This window comes from Tupaia chinensis, unplaced genomic scaffold (assembly GCF_000334495.1).
Source record: "Tupaia chinensis unplaced genomic scaffold, TupChi_1.0 Scaffold000126_2, whole genome shotgun sequence".
NCBI classification, from domain to species: Eukaryota; Metazoa; Chordata; class Mammalia; order Scandentia; family Tupaiidae; genus Tupaia; species Tupaia belangeri.
This window is the reverse complement of record NW_006159594.1, coordinates 2,975,933-2,996,775: the sequence shown is the minus strand read 5'-3', so window position 1 is coordinate 2,996,775 and position 20,843 is coordinate 2,975,933. Positions and strand designations below refer to the sequence as shown.

The following is a 20,843-nucleotide window of genomic DNA, read 5'->3' as shown; positions in this document are numbered from 1 at the left end:
TTGTCAAAGTCACAGGCCATAGATTTTAAAGCTGAGGTGTGCCCTGCATATTCAGGGAAGAAGCTGTGCTCTAAACTCCATCTCCTAGACTCCTGAAATGTTCAGACAAGGTAAGGCAACTTCCATCTTTTCTGTCTTTGGCAGGATGTCTCTCTGTCTGTATTGCACTCTCTCTCTCTTAAAATTTTTAATATTTTTTTTTAATTTTCAGTCACTCCTCACCTTGGGCCTTTTCTTTCACTTGCTAATTCCAGAAGCTATTTTAAAGCTGAGGTGTGTCCATGCAGTTTTTATTTTTTACATGTAAAAAACTTTGTTTCCCTCTTTTTTTGGTAGTATTTTTCTAGTTTTTTTCCTTTTTGCTTATTTTTTTAACTTTACTTTCCCACTCTAAGCGTCACTCTCCACACACTGAATGTCTAGATAGGCCTAGGTACACAGTAACCAAGCATCTGAATACTTTTAGAGTCATTGAAATCCTCACAGCTTATTGAACCTCCTGCTTTAATGAATAAATTATTTTTATAAATCTGAACTCCTAATTTTTCTGTAGATACCACATTGCAAAGCACAACAGAGTACAGATTTTGTCACAGAATGACCAGAAACAACCACAGAGGCACAAGAAACATGAGAAATTAAGAAAATATCTCTCACCTAAAGGAAAAGAACAATCTTTCATCATCCACAGATAGTATAATAGAACTCATGGAAATGTCTGATAGAGAATTCAGAATATTCATAGTGACAAAACTAAATGAGATGCAAAAGCTGAGAGACAATGAACTCCAGAAGATGCAGGAGAAAAGAGACAATGAGTTCCAGGAGGTGTTGAAGTTCTTCCATGATCTGAAAGAGGAAAATACACACCATAAAAAAGAATCAAATGGAACTGTTAGAGATGAAGGCTGCCAATCAGGAAATCAAAACCTCCCTCGAAAGTATTAAGAACAGATTAGTCCATGCATAAACATTGAATCTCAGATTTTGAAGCCAAAACCTCTGATCCAGGGGGAAAAAATGGTTAAAATAACCTTAAAAAAATGAGAATACTATACGAGAAATACTAGACAGTATTAAGCTCCCAAACATCTGGGTAATTGGTATCCCAGAAGGTGAGGAAACTAATAAGAACATTGATAATCTATTCCATGAAATCTTGGAAGAAAACTTTCCAAATCTAGAGAGGCATTCAAATATCCAGACCCAAGAAATACAAAGGACCCCTAATAGAATCAAACCAAAAACATCTTCTCCAAGGCACATTATAGCCAGAATGGCCAAATCCACATTCAAACACAAGATACTAAAACTGACAAGAAAGAAATGTCAGGTTACTTATAAAAAGGTTATCTCATCAGGCTAACATCAGGCCTCTCATCAGATACAATGTGAGCAAGGAAAGAATGAGAAAATATATTCAAAGTGTTAAGTGAAAAATAGTTTCAACTGAGAATAGTATACCCAGCAAGATTATCCTTCATATAGAAAGAAAGGATAAAAAACATTCTCAGATAAACAAGACCCGAAAGAATTCCAAACCCACTCTTCAAGAAGTTCTGAGAGGAGTGCTTTACCAGGAAAACCAAAGACATACATTCAGAAATAAAAGAACAAAAAGCAACCAAGAAACTGATCAATTTAATGCTAGGGACAAGAAATATCAATAATAACATTGAATGTTAACTTCTAGGATTTAAACAGAAAGATTGGACCACAGTAACACTGCATATTCAACAGAAGAGAGTTTGAACATAGATTGAAACCACAAAATAGAATTTTATGACTTTTGAGTAAAACATTACTGATTTCTTCTTTTTTTTTACTGTGCTTTTTTCCCCAGTTTAAACATTTTATTTTCTTTAGAGTTGTTGATACGTTTAGCAATTTGTTAAAATATTTTTCTTGTTTGTTTCTTTAAATGGAAATATAAACTTTTCTTTCTTCCTGGCCCCTTTCTTGAATTGGAAATATTTGGGAGTATCCTTATTTTGTAGCAGAAGGGTTATTTGCATAAATTCAATAATGCTTGTTGCATTGAATCAGAAATTGGAAATACTCATTATTAAATAGGTAATGTCTCAACTAAAGATTAATCAGAAAACTATGGAACTAACGTGGATCTCAAGTGAGTCAACAGAAGCTCTTAGAAAGATAGCCTGGCACCATAAATAGTTCTGCCTGGCAAAGAGGATTAGAGAAGATGTATGAAAGAATTTATAACATAAAATAGCCTGGACTTTTCCAGCCCAGCATTGTAATCAGTAGAGATTGCAAAAGAGCAACCACACCAGAGGATTATCTTGAGAAAGACTTTGAAAGAAGAAAAAGAGAATGATCTTTGCTAGCAGATGGTATATCACAGAATACTTGGTAGGCAGGGCTGAATTGAGAAGGCTTATGTGTGACTAGTATACTGGGTATTTGCTTTTCAACAATCTGAGTAGTTGACATGTACATATATTCTCAAAAATATTTAAAACTATACTCTCTTGTTATAGAGTCACAAACAAAATTATAAAGAAATTATAATAGTTTGAACATTATCTTTAAAAGTCAGTGTTTTGAAATTTTGAAAGTTATTAACTGTCAAGAACTATGGAGTATGAGCAAAAATTTTTTGATATGTAAAGTAAATGTTTGCGGAAAAATAAATAAATAAATGGAGGGGGGAAAAAAAGCCACAGGCCATGGGCCACCACTGCTGGGGCTGAAGTGGCCTAAAGCATCCTGCCCCTTCATCCAGCTTTTTCTCTCCTAAGTGCCACAAAAAAGGCACTGCCCATTCAACACACCAACATAACCTGAGTTATCCTTCACTTCTCTGATCTGAGACTCCCAATGTTCTTGTGGATGAGGAGGCCTCTAACAGAGATGGAGACATGTCTTGCATTATTACACAGAAAAGAAACCACCACCTGAAGAAAAACCTGAGCTAGAAGACTACTCATTCAACATTCCTCTAGTAGCATTCCCTTCATAACACAGGGGCAGAGTCAAAAGCAGGGGGTTCTGTCCTGGAATGATCAGCCCTTGCTGTTGACTGGGGAAGCACCAGGCACTCCTATTTCTGTGCCCCCTAAACTATGGCTTACTGTGCCTCCAGGGATAGACTCATCTTTCTGAGAATGTGCTTCCTCGTCATAACAGAATGAAACGTGATTTCTTGTTGGTATACTCTGACTACTTATTCATTCCACCTTCTCACTCTTTCACTCACTCACTTTTACTCACTCTTCAGTTCACTTGCCTTCCACACGCCTTCCACTCACTCACTCCTCCACTCACACTGATGTGTCTCCACCTACCATAGCACCAGAATGTTTCTACCAAGGCCACCCTTGACCTCCAAATGCTTAAATCAGTGGACACTTTTCAGTTCTCATTTTACCTGCTGTCTCCACAATAGTTATACCCTCCACTTTGTTTTGTTTTATTTATTTCTTGCATAAGTGAGAGAGAAATCGGGAGAGAGATAGCCCTTGACAGGGAGAGAGAGAGCCCCAGCAGGATCTTGATGCCGAATCACCTCCAGCTTCAGCCAGCCCCAGATCATGGGCACTTACTGCCCAGCATTCTCAAGGCAGGTCTCTAGACATGAACTCAGAACTTCCTACATGGGTCAGCCTTGCAGAATATAATGTTTTACCACTGCCGCACCATCTGATCCCCCACTTTGTTTTTCTACTCTCTTCCTTAACTTCATTATTCTGTTGTGGTTTTGTTTTGTTTTGTTTTGTTTTGTTTTGTTCTCACTGATTGTTCCTTATCATTCTCCTTTGCTGGGTCTTCCTTCTTTATGGAACTTTCAAAATATTGCGGCACCCTGGGTTATAAGGTAGACCTTTTCTTAGCTCATCTGTTCTCTTCTCTGGGGCTTCAACCACTAGGGAATTCACCATTTTGAGTATCTATCATTTTCAGTGATTCACCATTGAGTATATTTAACACAAATCTCCTATGTGAAGTCCAGATTCATGCATTGCTCTGCATGTTTCCCTCACCTCTGAAGGTCAACGTGTCCAAAATATAACCTGGATCCTATTCATTCCCCCATCACCAAACTGTTTTTTCTTCAGTGTTTTCTCTCAAAATGGCATCACCTTCAGCTGAGAGATTTTGACACAAATCTGGATGTCACTGTTTTTTCCATCCTTTCAGCCCACATCAATCACCAGTTCAGCTTTCCCTCCTAAACACCCCTAAACCTGCCCAATTCTCTTATGCTCCACTTCCTGCAACAGTCCCCCCTCTAAGGTTCTCGCCTCACAGCAGCCACATGAGTACCTATAAGCCCAAATCTGCCCTTCAGCGAATCTCCAGTTACTCTTAAACCACATCAAGTCTTAATATGGACTACAAAGTGCTGCCCCTGCCCACCTCTCCAACCACACCTCCCTCTGCTGCTACACGCTGCCTCCTCAGCAAAGAAACCAGCTCTGTCAGGTCCTTCAAAGCACAGTCTGTCCTGTCCCTGGTCTTTGCCCGTGCTGTGTTCTGTCTAGCACACTCTTCCTCCCTTGCCTCATTCTCATCTTGCTCCTACCCTCCATCAAGCCTCAATATAAATGTTACTTCCTCACGCCCAGTCCTTTCTCACAGCCAGAATGTTAGTACCCCTGTTATATTTTCTCACAGTGTACTTTTCCCTCACATTTTCCGGTTGTAACTGAATTACTGTCTCTTCATGTGTTTACTAGACTAATCATTGGTACCGCACAGCAGTCCATGTCTTTGTATGTCTCAGCCCTAAGTTTTACTTCGTTTAGCCAAAAAAAAAAAAAAATTAATTTAATTAAATTAAATTAAAAATAAAACAAACAAAAAACACAAAACTCTCAGCAGTCTTGTTTTATTTTTGTTTTTTAACAAGAGTAAAGTGAAAGCAGAGAAAAGGCCCCATCATTTCCATCAAAGACAGACAGCTTAGAAACAGGGCGTGCAGAGAAAGCAGGGGCAAGAAGCCTCTTGCATGCCCTTGGCCTAAGTGAGCACAGCCTCTCAGGGTCTGGGCCCCACAGTCTAGCACAGGATCCCCTGGTGGAAATCGTAGCCTTTAGTAAATGAATGGACCTTGAAGTTTTCCTTCAGGGGAACAGGTACTATTTAAAGGTCTGAGCAGCTGAATGCTAATGCACAGCAACAGCGGGAGCAGTGAGAGTAAGCAGCGATGTTTGATTTAGGCCCCTAATTAATCAAACTGCTCCCCCGTCTGTGTCAATGCATTTTCTCTAATTTAGTTCAGTGCCACATGGAAGAATGTATTTCTGCTGTGAATAGAGTTCTAGCAGTTTATGCATTCTGCAAGTTATAAGGTGTCGTAAGGACATTTAACCCGAAAGCCTAGTCCATACACATCAGTAGTTTTCTTCTTGTTGTGTGGCCAAGCCACAGGCCCCAGTCTCCCTGAATGAGGTCCTTCAGAGCAAGAATGGAAAGGTCACAGGCTGTGCCCAGTGTGGTGACAGCTCCTTTTAACATACCCAGTGCAACCGTGGGCCCAGAGAGGAGAGCTAAATATAACAGGGAAGACACAGCCAAGGCCAATGGTCAGGAATGAGAAAGGACAATGAGAGACAAAGAGATGGATGAGGATTTGAATAAGCAGGAAATAGAGCAAAGCAAACACCAGAGAAGAGGTGAAACGGTGTAGTACAAAGTCCTCTCATTTCACTGGGAAAGACACCCTTTGATGTCCACAAGTGTCAGGATGAAATCACAAGCCTGAAGTCTTCAAGGGTCCAAATGATTCCAAACAATGAGAACTTAAGGGAAAAATAAAATATGATTCAAGATATTGAACTACACACTGGATTGGGAGTCTGCAGCCCTAGCTTCTAGTTCTTACCTGTCACTTGAGACTTTTGCATGGGGGCACTCATCAGAATGGAGTGATTTGATAGTTATTAAAGTGCTCTCAAGGTTACTGCACTGTTGGACCCGGTGTTAGAGCTGGTATATTAGAACTCCCATCTTAGTCTTGAAGGGGGGACATATTTGTCCCAGAGCCAGACATTTTAGAAGATAGGAAATTGCCAAGCCAGCTATGATAAGTAAATGTACTACCACGCAGATATTCTAGAAAGCTGCCAGGAGAAAGAGGCTCTCGCAGGAAATGGTAAAAGAGCCTCCCAATAGAATTTTTTTTCTTCACAAATCTCATAATGTTGTAGTCTAATTAGCAAGAAATAAGAGGACATCCAGACATAGTGAAATTTATTGGAGTTTATTGATTAAGCCGGTAGCATACAGGGGCACTCATGTCTCTCAAAACCCCACAGCCCCGAGTGAAAGGAAAAGGGAGCTTATATTCACAATCTTTTCCGATATGAAAGGACAAGGTGCTGCAGGCTTGAAAGGGTAGGGAGTAGATCTTAGGACTATAAAAGCAAAAGCGCATTACAGAAGCAGAACAAGCAGGTTAATAATTCCTAAGGGTATGTTCGGTCCCTGCCTAAACACAATGGCATCTCAGTGGTTTCCATGGCTCTGGAGAAGGTATAGGGACTAGAGATTGTTGTTTTTTTTTGTTTGTTTGTTTGTTTGTTTTTTTAAGAGAGGTTTTTGCTATAGGTTGCATGCGCTGGCCGAAAAGACAGAGAGAGACAGAGAGACAGAAAGCAAGAAATCACTCCCCAGTGGGGATGGTCACACCGCAATTCTTCTCCTCTATTCTCCTCTTGGGATCTTGGGCATGCACACACACACACCTGGCGTGAGTTTAAGCCAACAGGCCTGGGACTCAACCAGGCAACTAAGAGGAGTGGGGTTTGAAGACAATAGGAGTATTAATCACTCTATGTGCTCTTAGGAAAAAGAGTTTCGAGTCATAAGAATCTAACAGTTTATAATGGAGGTGCTCCTCCAAAATGGAGTCGCTCCTGCTTCCTTCCCCACTTCTCTTGGAGATGCTCCTCCAAGAGTTGCGCCTGCTTCAATAAGAATTATTCTAGATGTCACCACATCCAATATACTTGATCACTTCAATAGGATCATGGCTTTCAGAATTCTGAGGCCCCTGATCCTGGTCTGAAATTCATCACTGAGTTTGTGCTGAGCCCACATCTCTCTGGGACTGCTCCCAACCAAAGACTGAGCATGATGGGGATACTGAGGCAGGCCCGTTTCTGAGAGATGACAATCAGTTTAGAACTGAACATGTCCATGCTTGTTGAACTTCCTGAGATTGTACAGTAGCCTGGGATGCTTCCATCCAACCTTGCCTTCCTTCCATCCTTCCCTGTGGGTCAGACCTGCATCGCAAACCAGCAGCTCCTTGGCCTCCTTGGCTCCCCTCCCCTCCCTCACAGGCATTACCTAATTAGATCTCTTGCATATCTCATCCTATCTTGGAGGGCCTGGGCTCACAGCATACTAATCATCTCATGTCTAATGGATTGACTTACTGAATTGCTCGGCAAATGTAGATAGAGCCAACAGGCCAGACTCCATGTAAAAACATTCTTGAAAGGTTTGCCCAGCTGAACCCAGCAGAAATCTGTATCTAGAGTTGGCAATAAGGCTCCTTTTCTGGTATCTATGTTTATTGATTGATTTGAATTAAGGTTTTAGAGATTCTTGGACTAGAACTCAAACAGTATCAATGTCTGAGGGCTAGGTATGGACAGCATAATCAGTAGGCTAGACTGGAGGAGCAGAGAGAAGCCAGGTTAGAGTAGAGCACTCAGCACCTCTGAGCATGTACCTGTGAACCAACACCAGTGGACTAGTGGCTAGCTTTTAGAATTTCCCCTTCTAAGGAGCCTATCAGTGCTCTCCTGTCTTTGGGAGAAATGTGGCATTTGTGTAGAAATAAAAACTTGGCCTGAATGCACTGTACAATGTGCACCTGCTGCAGAAAACAGCCTGATGGTTTCCCAAAAGGTCAGCATACAACTGGCATCCAACAATTCCACTCCTAACTATATACCCAAAGGAATCCAAAGCAAGGACTCAAAATAATACTTATAAACCAATGCTTATAGCTGCATTATTCACAATAGCCAAAGGTGGAAACAACCCAACATCCATCAACCCAACCCATTCACCAGTAGAGGAAAGGTAAACAAAAGGTGGTGTAAACATACACCAGAGCATTGTTTAACCATTAAAATAATGAGGTTCAGGCCAGCAGGTGACACAGTGTTTAAGGTGCTGGACTCCACATGGACAATCACAGTTCAAATCTCAGACTTAATGGCTTGAAAATTATGCTGGACATGTGTGTGTGCATGTCTAAAATCCTGAGAGGAGAATGGGGTTGTTTCTCATTTTACATCTCACTATCTCTCCCTCTCTCTCTCTCTCCTCTCTCTCTCCAGTGAACACACATGCTCTATGAAAAAAAAATTTTTGAACAAAAAAGGAATGAAATTCAAGAATGAAGTTCAGGTACATGCTACAACATGAGTGCATCTTAAGGAGCCTATCAGTGCTCTCCTGTCTTTGGGAGAAATGTGGCATTTGTGTAGAAATAAAAACTTGGCCTGAATGCACTGTACAATGTGCACCTGCTGCAGAAAACAGCCTGATGGTTTCCCAAAAGGTCAGCATACAACTGGCATCCAACAATTCCACTCCTAACTATATACCCAAAGGAATCCAAAGCAAGGACTCAAAATAATACTTATAAACCAATGCTTATAGCTGCATTATTCACAATAGCCAAAGGTGGAAACAACCCAACATCCATCAACCCAACCCATTCACCAGTAGAGGAAAGGTAAACAAAAGGTGGTGTAAACATACACCAGAGCATTGTTTAACCATTAAAATAATGAGGTTCAGGCCAGCAGGTGACACAGTGTTTAAGGTGCTGGACTCCACATGGACAATCACAGTTCAAATCTCAGACTTAATGGCTTGAAAATTATGCTGGACATGTGTGTGTGCATGTCTAAAATCCTGAGAGGAGAATGGGGTTGTTTCTCATTTTACATCTCACTATCTCTCCCTCTCTCTCTCTCTCCTCTCTCTCTCCAGTGAACACACATGCTCTATGAAAAAAAAATTTTTGAACAAAAAAGGAATGAAATTCAAGAATGAAGTTCAGGTACATGCTACAACATGAGTGCATCTTAAAAATTGTATGCTAAATAAATAAATCAGACACAAAAGGATAAATATTATATGATTCCACTTACGAATATGCAAATTCATAGGTAGAAAGTACATTAGAGGTCACCAGGGATTGGGAGAGGGAAAACTAAGGAGTTACTGTTTGATGGTTAAGAGTTTCTGTCTGGGTGATGAAAAGTTTTAGAAATGGTGATGGTTGCACAACACTGTGGATATAACTAATACCAATGAATTGTGCACTTAAATACGGCTGCAATGGCAAATTTTCTGTTATATATATTATGATTTAAAAAACAATAATGTGATATAACAAAAGCCACCGATTTGCAGACATTAAAAGGGTAAATTGTATAGTATACAAATTGTATGTCAATAAAGTTGTTTTTAAAAAGTAAACACACTGTAGCAGCTCTGGGCCCATGAAACTCTACTGTGGGACCCTGATAAGAGGAAGGCCATAAGAAGAAGGAAGAGGGTGACAATTTTCCTCTCCATTGACAAGGTGATGGCAGTAGCAAAGGCCCAAGTGCAGGGCAGGAGGCATTTCCTGAGCCAGGTGGGCATCTACAGTGGTGCCATGTTAACCTGGGGGAGGCTTCTGGGAAGAGGCTTGGAGGTGAATGACAGCAAAGCACAGGTGGTTCCCAGAGAAGTGAGAAGCAGTTCAAGTGTTACATAGGCAGCCTGTCTTGTTTTCTGAGTTGATTCTTAAGAGAAGTGTGGCACCATGACGTCTCCTTAGACTGAAAGATTGGAGGACATAAAAGCACTGAAAATAGTTATGGACACTAGGGGACAGAGTGGAAGGAGGGCAAGAGAGGGGAAGAGTGTAGAGAAGGAAAGTTGTAAGAAAAAATAGAGAGGTAAGACATTTGTGGGACACAGACATAATTCATTACCTGTTGACGATGACATGTATAGTATTCCCAACTGGATTGGTCTGAGGTGTAGTTCATGCTAGGTAAATTCCCTTTACAAGCTAAATGATGTGCAGCGATTGAATGTCTAAAATGATTATAATAATAAAATAAACTTAAAAAATAGTAGATGTAGGGTCCAGCAGATGGTGTGGCGATTAAGGCACTGGATGTCACATGACCAACTTCTCAGTTCAAGTCCTGGACCCAGTAGCTTGAGAATCATGCTGGGTGTGTGTGAATGCATACCCAAGATCCTGAGAGGAGATTGGGGAGGAGAAGGGATTGTGACATGGACATCCCTCCTAGGGAGTAATTTCTCTCTTTATCTCTGGCAAGCACATGCACCCTATAGCCCTACGGCAAGGCTTAAAAGAAAGAAAAATAAATAGTGGATGTAGGTGGAACCTCAAAAGTCAGCTCCATATATTGAGCTCTCTTTCCTTCTCCACCTTTACCTCATCTCCCTGAGACCCAGCTGCAGGTCACAGCATAAAAATTTTATGAGCATTACCCTGTCACCTCAAAACTGACCCACAGCCAGGGTCATTCCAGAGGTATACACATCCCTCCCACATTAATATCACGAATTAGGGGCACCAGCCCCTAACATACTCTGCTGGTTCTGTTCATCAATAAGCTAAGCTTTTATTGCAGCTATCAAATAATATCCCTGTCTTGGCAACAAGGAATCTGCATTGGTATTTAATTGATTTATGCTTGCTTAGTTCTTAATGTATATAACCTGAACCTGTGCTCAGTGATGGCGTGGCCCATTCTCTACCTGGCCTCAGTGGAGCATCCTGTTCAGCTTATTTGAGTAAATAAATTCATGTCTTTTCCTGCTAAACCTCCCGTGTGTTCTTGGAAACAGGTAAACATTACAGGCAAACCTTGAAAAGGGGCAGAGGGACAGATGTTTTCAATTCCACTGGTGAGGGCTATCAAGCTAGCTAACCCAAAACATGCTGACCAATGGGAACACAGTTATTCCCTGAGTCATTTGTACACTCGTGTGGCCCATCCAGGGATACACAGTATTTAAGCAAAGTGAGGAATTGGTACACAATTGTTTAGATAACTTAAAAAAATAAGACATTATTGCCTGATTATCTGAGTTCCCTACTTCTGTGAATGACATTTGGATTCTGGATTATATGTTCTACTTTACAAATTTTCCATTTCTACTGCAAGTGGGTGCATCTAAGGGATACAATGAAATGTAGAAAATACACTGATTTTTATTAGTGCAAAAAGATTATTTGGACCATGTAAAAAAGACCCTTTTTTAAACATCTTACCAAGACTGGTCTCCTTTGATCTCTGAGCTTCTATCATCATGAATAAATAAAAATGCCTGTATTTTCCAGGTTCTAGAAAGACACAATGATATCCAGGTAGGTGTGGTGATGTTAAAGTAGTGGGTCAGCAGGTGGCATGGTGGTCAAGGTGCTGTGCTGAATTCCAAATGGTCAACTACATGATTCCAGTCCTGGACCAGGTGGCTGGGAAAACACACCAGGCACATGTGGATGCATGCCCAAAATCCCAACAAGAGAAAGGAGGAGAAGGAATTGTAATGTGGCAATCTCCTCTGGGGGTAATTTCTCTCTTTCTCTCATGTTTAAAAAAAAAAAAAAAGTAGTCTTTATATTATCAGTGTTAGTTAAGCTTTCTTACACCAAATTTACATGTTATAATAATAACCAACGAATGGCTTGTCAACACAAGTCTGAAACACCCACCTGGCAGCTGTAATGGAATGAAGGTATTTGGATTTACATAAAAATATGAACTATCTATGTTAAGACATTAAACCAAGTTTATCAGAGCTCACATAGAAAAAAGAAATTAGGGCAGCTAACTGGCTTAAGTGTTCTAGGAAAATTCTTATTTAGGATTATTGTTACCAGCAAAGCATTTTTTTATTCTTAAATTTTGTATTTGCCAGAAAGACAGAGATTCAGAGAGTGGGGGAGAAAGCACTCCCAAGGGCATGGCCACACCACAATTCCTTTGCCTCTATTTCTCCATCCTGTTGGGATTTGAGGTGCACACGTGCACACACACACACACACACACACACACACGCTCAGCATGTTTTTCAAGACACTGGGGCTGAGATTTGAACTGTGACTGGCCATGTGGGATCCAGCTCCCTTAATTACTAGGCTACAGGGCTGGCTCCATTTTTAACTTTTAGAAAACATACTACATGCAGTTAAACATGAGTAAATGGATAAACAAAAGTCACCTTCTCAGCACCCCTCCTTGGAAGAATCATTGTTACAAGTTCCTTCTAAATATGCAAAATGACTTTCAATAATGCTAAAAGTTTCTATGTACTCGGGATGATCAATAAAGTCATTCTTAAAGAACCACTCCTTTTGGGCTGGATATTATGCCCGTAAACACAAATATATGCATTTGTAAACAGATACACAAGTTCATCAAAAATTTCTAACAGATTAGAAAAACAACAAAGCAACAGATTTACATCCATCTATCTAGGAAAAAGAAAAACTCAAAGTTTATGTTATTCCTTACACTTAAATATGTTTGAACACTGATGTTTGAAATAATTTTTCTTGTTGTGCTTTGTTTTTAAAAAGAGTAGTTTTGCCTCTGTGGTAACATGGACTCCATATAACTATGTGCGCTGTGTGCAAAAATATCCACACAAAATAGTTGTACCTTTTAAACCATTTTTCTCCTGGTCCATTACTCTGCAGGGGTAATTTAAGAAGGCATTGATGATGATAAACACCACAGTTTAGAAGATGTTAAACCAAGCTTATCAGAGCTCACATAGAGAAACAAATTAGGCAAACTGAAGTAATTTCACCTAATGAAGTTTGATTCTAAACATCCAGATCAATTAAGCTTCAAGTACTTGCTTGAGTTCCTGCTCTGTAAGGCTGTGAGAAGCCACTACTTGGAGGATGGGGCTGGGAGTACTACTGGGGTGTTGGAAAAGTTATGATGCATTTTTGCATAGAAAAACTCTGTCCTGACTTTTCCAACCACCCAATAATTGATAAATACAGGTGACAGAACCAGAGCCTCATGGTATATATTTTGTAGGCTTTACATTTTGAGGATCAAGTCATACTGAAATGAAGAGAAAGTGGGTGATGCATCTATATGTACCCTGCTTCTTGAGTGTCCCAGAGGTCCCAGTATGCCAAGGACCTGGTATGATGAGAATGTGGCTAGCCTTGTGGATACAGCATGAGGAGCATCTGTATCTGGTCTGTTTCAGTTTATTATTGTTCCTACTGTCCACCATAAGAACACTATGTCCTGGATAAGGACATACCTCATCAATCTGGGTCTTGACATAAGAAGACACATGGACCTCAGCATAGGTAAGCCAAGCTGGGCCACAGGTAACACCATGGCTTCTATGTACCACAAACAAAACGTAAATAAATGTTTGCTGCTGTAAAGTGCTGATACGTTGGAGTTGTGTTATCTCAGAAAAAGCTTACTAATACAGAAATTGGTAACATAAGTGCTATCTTATCTATAAACTTAGAATATAAGACATTGACTTCAGGGCAAGGCAGTCAGCGATCTCTTATAAGAGATAGAAAAGAAGATTTATGGCACTCATTGGTGAAAGGTCTGATAAAACTATTACCTCTAATAACTTGGAAGGCAGAATGATTCTTAATGATTCTGTTGAATATGGACAAATAAATTGAAAGAAAGAATGATAGTAATATGAACAAAAAAGAATTAGCCTGTCTCAATGTATCGAAAGGAAAATAGCCAAAAATTTCAAGCTTGGAAAATGGAATTTTTCTCATCTCCCTCCTATAAAATATAAAACTGAAAAATGCTTTGGAATAGATATGTTTTAATAGTCCATCTCAGGGCCAAGAGGGTCTCTCCATCGGGCCTATGATAAGACTTGACTGGATTAAGATGGTGCTCAGTAACTTTTTTTTTTCCTTATTGAACAGAATGGCTCAGAGAAAAGGGATCAAGAGTATATTCCTATGGAAGAATGACATGCTCACAATACCTGTGGTCAAGTCCAGAGAGAAGTATGTCTTTTTTTAATTTAATTTAATTTTATTATTATTTTTTAGTTTGACCAAAGAGTGACAGAGAGAGACAGAGAGAAAGTGAGAAAGCATGTCTCCAGGTCCGAGACTTGAACCCCAGTCAGCCATGTGGGAGTCCAGCACCTTAACCGTCACACCACCTGCTGGCTCAAGAAGTATGTCTTGAAGAGCAAGTGATTGTGTCTATTAATATATAGATCCAGACAGTATCAAATAGATCAACACAATAAAGTGAGAGAGTTACGTTGTCAAAAGCATTGCCAGTCTATTTGAAAAGGAAAATTGACCTCAGACTAAGTTTTCAAGGATAAGAATGTGATATATTCAGGAGGGAAGGGAACATGTGATCAAAGGTGACATTGTGGTAGATCATTTCCAATTATTTGTTCCTGCCTTCTACTAGGATGATGACTCTTCTCACATTTCCTGTCTATACCCTTGGGAGAGAGTATATGGTTCTACCTCACATATTTGGACACATGACATAATTTGGTCAATGAGATGTGAGGGTACATGCATGTCTGAGCAAAGACTTTCAACATGACTTCATGGTTTGTGTTGCACTCCCTTGCTCCGCCCTCCACCATAAGATCAATATATTCCAGAAAAGAGCTATTCATTCCAGAATGAGAAGTCAACTGAGTTCAGCCAAGTGAGTAGAGCCATAGCTGACCTACAATCTTCATGTAACAGGAACAAGAAATAAAATTTTTTTAAGGCATCGAGATATGGGGGCTATTTGATACTACAACAAAAGTTGATTTATACAGGAGACATCAGTGCATAAGCAACGCTATTTAAGGCCATAGTATTCAATGAGATCTTTTAGAGAGATAGCATAGATAAAGAAATGGACTCTGCACTGGGGAAGAACAGATTTTAGGGGGACAGACTAAAAAGTCATAGACAAGGGTATCAGAGGAAAAGGAAGAATGAGACGGGCCTGAGCAAAAGGGAAAAGAGCCTTATGAGGGAGGGCATAGCCCATGATGTCAAATACAGTTGAAGGTACAGGAGAGAACTAAGACAAAGAAGTGATATCAAATTTTTCAAGAAGAATTTTTTGTTAATCATCTTTAACAAAGATGATTTCAGTGAATTGGTGGTAAGTAGTTTGGAAAGAATTGGATAGAATAGGAAATGAGTAAACAGAGACAAAAAGATAGCTTTTTTTGGTTTAGTTTTGTTTTTGTGCTGTAGAACACATGCACTCGCCAGAGACAGAAAGAGAGAGAGAAGGAAAGCTCTTTCTTCTCTCAGGATTTTGGGCAGGTGCATGCTCACACACACACACACACACACACACACACACACACACACACACTTTGCATGATTTTCAAGCCTCCTGGTCTAGGACTCAGAGCAGACAATCAGCCATATTTTAACCTCCATATCACCCAGCAGATGACATTTTAAAAATAAATCTATAAAGGAAAGCAGAAACAGAGACATAACTGGAGGGAGGTAAGAGGTTTAGAAAATTCTGTTTGTTTTATTTTCCGGATGAGAAATAATATAGAATGTTGTATGTAATGAGAAAAAATCTAGTAGGAAGCTATCATTTCAAGGTACTATGATAAATTACTTGATGCTCGGATGAGTGATGAATACTGCTGCATTTTATTTCAGAATTTTTATATCAATAGTGTTCGATCATATCACTGTCAGGAGTCTAAAGGAAGATTTTTAAATCCTGACAGGCCAACTATTCCCTTCTCTCCAATTCCCTGGGGATGCTAAGGGAACTACCCACAAATAGTAACAAATAAGAATTGAAGCATCACTCTGTTAATGGTTATTCAAGTGTCCAGTATTCTAGATCAAAGTTCTAACAATGGTTGACTCTATAGTTTCCACTTTGGGCTCACATCCTAAATCCGATAGGATCTTATCCTGTAGAAGCCTGTAGGAAATAGATCAATTGATGAGAATGACCAAGTCTGGTCTTCAAGCCACTTACACATCCCCACAGAATGGAAGAGAGAGCCAGGGCACAGGGGCCATGTTTGTGCTTCTTATATCTCAGTTCCTCTCCCATTAGCTCTTATGGCTCAGTCAGTTTCAAGTTCCAGTAATTTATGTTAGTGATTCCAGTAATTTATATTAGCTTCCTTGATGGGGCAGCTAACAAAGGTGTGAACAGAGCTGATCATACAATGGGAACTTCCCCCCATCCTACTGTGGTGATCCATAGATGACTGTACTATTCTTGATGGAAAACTCATTTATATTTAACCAGGAAGCTCTGAAAATGATGTCCAAGTACAAAGGCATGAACTTTGCTGTAGAAATTTCAGACATCAAGGCACAGACAGAACTGAGAGAAAGACTTGGGGCAAAGTCCCTAAGCCCTCCATTTTCCTTAGTGAGCAAACTGGTTCATGCAAAGCTCAACTCCTTTGGGTGCCCTTGTACATGCATCATGTACAAGTTCTTCACTGTGAAGCTTCTAAAAAGGTCCCTAATGATGTTTGCTTCTACCTCCCGGGATGCGCAAATGAACATTCTCTTTTCAAATAGCCCATAACTATCAAATCACTTGACTTTCTATTGCAAAGTAAGAATAATTGCGCCAGAATCCAGTGACCATGCTTTTTTGGTAGCTCAAAGGGAATTTCATAATTCAGAATTAATTAGGCAATGAAAAAGAACAGGAGGCATATTTTGGTAAATTAATTCATGCCAAGTTCAAACTCATTCTATCTCCGTGCCCCAGTGTGAATAATTATGCCATTAATCTAAGGCAGGAGGAAAGCTATTGTGACTGCATCACTTTTCTAAAGCAAATAAAGAAAAAATGTCACTTCCCCCTTCAACTATTATGTAGCTCTGAATAGAACTACATAATAATAATAGTTTTATTTATTTATAGGGCATAAATTCCCTGGGGCTCAATAAACTACAGGATAAGTCAAATGCTAGTTAAAAAGGAAAAAAAATAGAACTGTAGCAGTTAATTCTGAAATAAAACATTGGATAGGAGAGATGACCAAGGGAGAAGGTGAAAATTTAAGGAGAGTATGGAATAGCACTGAAAGGAATGATGTGGCTTTTCATCTTCCTCTCCCTTCTATCACACACTTTCCCCTCTGGGACCCAGAGGGGCCGCTGTGTGGGGGAGAAACATTTCATACACATTCCGTCCATCCTAAACTTGACTCTTGATTTCATGGACTCTTTGCTGTAAGTCAAAACAAATCATCCTGCCTTCTTCCCAATCCACATGTGGTTTACCGACTATAGCGCTATCGTGGTTTTCTTTCAGACTCTCTTAAGAAGGATCAGGAACACACAGGGTGGCCTAGCCATGGTCTTTCCAGTTTCACAATGTTGAGGAGGAGATTGGAGACTGAGGCGCTGACGCAATGGGAAAGCAATTCCACATTTCCCCGGGACTAGAAGGGACAGTGCCGAGGCCCACCGAGGCAGAGCCCAGGAGTCAGAGCTGCAGTAGACAGTGGTCCGCACTGCCCTTACCCTGGCACTTCTGATCTGTGGTGCTGTTCTGGGCATATACCTAGCCCTGACCATTCCTGCCAGCTGGAGCGGACAGGAGATCCTAGAGCCAAAAAGACGGAGAGGATGAGTTGGGAGATGGGACTTGATCTTCACCTCAGTGGCTCCCAAACCTAGCACAACGTCAGAACACACCAGGGATTCATTCTACCTTGCGCTAGAGGAGATAAAAAAATACTCTCAGTTTGCCTCTCATTTATTCTTTATTCAATTTGGGATAATGCTTCACTTCATTAAGCATCACTTTTCCTGTGTAGAAAGTGGTGATACTATTATGTTATGAAACGGACTATTTGAATTGCTATTTTTGTAGGCCAAAATTTCTAGAATGTCAACAATTTCACATGGTCCAGACTAACGATTAATTCATTCCCTCATTTGTGAAAAAGGCACAATGAGCTTACAGCTGAATATTCAGAAAGAACCCAAAGTTCCTAGCCATGAATTTCATGTCTTAGTCAGGAGAGGGCAGACAACAAACACACAGAGAGATGGGTGATCTACCAGCAGGCAGTAAACATGGAAAAGAGAGTAAACCAGGGAAGGGAACAAAGAGCATGAAAGTGGCAGCCTCTGCCAGGGTAGTCGGGAGGGCCTTCTTTGAGGAGACGACGTGTGAAGAGAAACCTGAAGGGTTAAAGAGAGAACAAAAATCTGGGAATCAAATATTCCAGAAAGAAGAGAGAACACGGGCAAAGGCCCAAGGAACACCAAGCAGGGTGCTGTAGCTGGAAAGGAGTGAGGCATGTGCAGAGCGGAGGAGGAAGGCAGAGAGGTCATGGGGAAGACTTCTGCGTTGAATCCTAAATGAGGGTTTTGAACACAGGTGTGATGTGACCTGACTTGCATTTTTAGAAAGTTTCTGTGGTTAAATAAAGAGGGGAGAAGGAAGAGGAGAGGAGGCCAACCACTTAGTACGTCACTGCTGTCACCAGGAGAAAGGTAACGGGAGCTCGGATTAAGAGTGTAGTGCTGTCTGTGGCAGGGTGTGTCATGAAGTATTTTAAGTGCATTTTGAAGGGAGAGCTAAGAAGAATTTCCAATGAGTTTGGGTGTAAATATGGGAAAGAGAGATGTCAAGAGTGATTCCTGGGACTTTGGACCTCGGTAACTAAGTAAACGGTAGTGCAAAGGAGGAAAAATAAAAAGAGAAAAGGATGGACCAAAATTTCTGTTTTACACACCCTTATATTCGTTATTTCTGTGGGGTATGCATGTAGAGTTGATATGGCATTTGGAGTTTCACAGGAAGGTTAGGACTTAAGGTAGCTCTCTCCAACTATTCAGGGCTGAGCTTAAATAAAACACATACACACTCTTGGGGGTTCTCTAAAGAACTGTGTGAACATAATGAATAAATAACTAGAAGCTTCTTCTGAGTTGTTATATCAAAATGTTCATTAATATTTTAGTTATTAAACATCTATTCCTAGGTTCTAGTTAATCTCCTATTCAATAGATTGAGTAATCTAAATTTTAAGAATGTAGTTTTTCTTGGAACTCAACAAAGTGATTTTTATTTGCAAATAAAACAATGTCTTCTGCTAATAGTTTTGTTTTCCCTGAGTTGCTCCTTTACATGGGGGTAGGGGAAAAGGATGGAAGAAACCTGATCTGGACTGACTGGTGAAAAGAACTACGTATTGTGAAACAATGTAGTCTGGACACTAGAGGGCACCAGACAGACAGGTAGTAGATGCCGAAGCTATTAATAAAATGGTATATTTAGAGTTCCCAGAGCCCTTGCCTTCTCTTCCCTCCCCCAGTGCATAACCCTGGTCTCCTGAAACTAGAAATCCAGAAGGCCAGCACCACCGAGGCTATAGCATGTTAAAGGTAACAGAGCCATACGAGTTTTTCCAGAAGGAACCCCTGGCAGGCCTAATGCACAGGGGAGGAGAAAAAGACAGTTAAGGAGTGGATACATAAAGGAGAAAGAGAGAAAGATAAGAAAGTAAGCAAAAATGAGGAAAATAAAGAGATATCCAGGAATATTTTGTATTGTCCTTGAAACTTTCCTGTAATCCCAAAGTTATGTTAAAACAAGACATTGTTTTTTCAACTCCTACCTTCACCTTACCCCACGAATATCTAACCCACCTAGTCACTTCTCTGTCCCCACTGCTGCTCTCCTAAACCACTACTCTTCTGTGAACTACAACAACCATAAATTAGTACATATCTTTTTTATTGACATATAATAATTGTACATATTTATGGGATACACTGTGATTTTTCAATACAAGAATACAATGTGCAGTGATCAAATCAGCATTATTAACATAGCTACTTTTTCAAACGCTTGTCGTTATTTTATATTGAGAACTTCCAAAATCTTCTTTTCAGCTAATCTGAGATACGTAGTAAATTATTAATTGAAGTTACTCTACTAGCATCTATATGGTACTAGAATTTGTTCATTTTAACTGTCTGTAATTTCGTACTTGTTAATCAATATGTCTATTCCTCACCTCCCTAAACCCTTCCCAGCCTCCAGTAATCATTATTCTACTCTCTGCTTCTGTGAGGTTATTCTTTACAGTTTCCAATAGGAGTAAGAATATGTGGTACAAAATAGCAAATATCTTAATGGTATAATCTTAGAAACTTTACCTTTCTAGTACTTCTTTTGATCCATAATTTATTTGAGACCTTAATCTATCAAAATTAGATAAGAAAAGGGGGTAAAGGTTTAAAGGATTCATCAAATATGAAATAGTCCATTCCCACAGATGATAGAATTGTTTACCTCTTTATAGAAGACCTAAGAGAACCTACAAGAACCTACAAACTATTACAGGTAATTATACTCAACAAGATCAAAATACAAAAACCTAATTCTGTACCATTTTAATTAACATAAGATAAAACTGAATACATTGTAAAGACATGCAGTACAGATTGACATTGTAGCAGATCTACAAGTTACCTATGTAAAATCTATTCACTGCCTGCTTTTTTGCTAACAAAACCCAAAATCTGAGGATAGGGAGTACAAAAGTATTTTTGCTTACTTTTCTTGCACCTACATATAATTTTTGACAAAATTTCCACTAATAAGAGGCAAAGAGAAGTCTAAGATAGTTTGTTTTGTTACTTTGTTGGGGGTTTTTTGTTTTTTTGTTTTTTTGGTTTTTTTGGTGTGGTTTGTTGGTTGGTTTTAGGTGTCTTTGTTTTTGCTTCTGGGTGAAACATCACTCCTCTTCCTTCCTCTTTTTCCTGATAGGACCCACATATGGGGCTGGCAGTGGTGGCACAG

At 39.8% G+C, this 20,843-nt stretch overlaps 1 pseudogene; it reads left to right on the top strand.

Annotated features, from left to right (window-relative positions):
• LOC114007119 (mast cell protease 3-like) overlaps nucleotides 1–20,843 on the top strand; it is a 98,324-nt pseudogene that overhangs the window by 21,132 nt on the left and 56,349 nt on the right.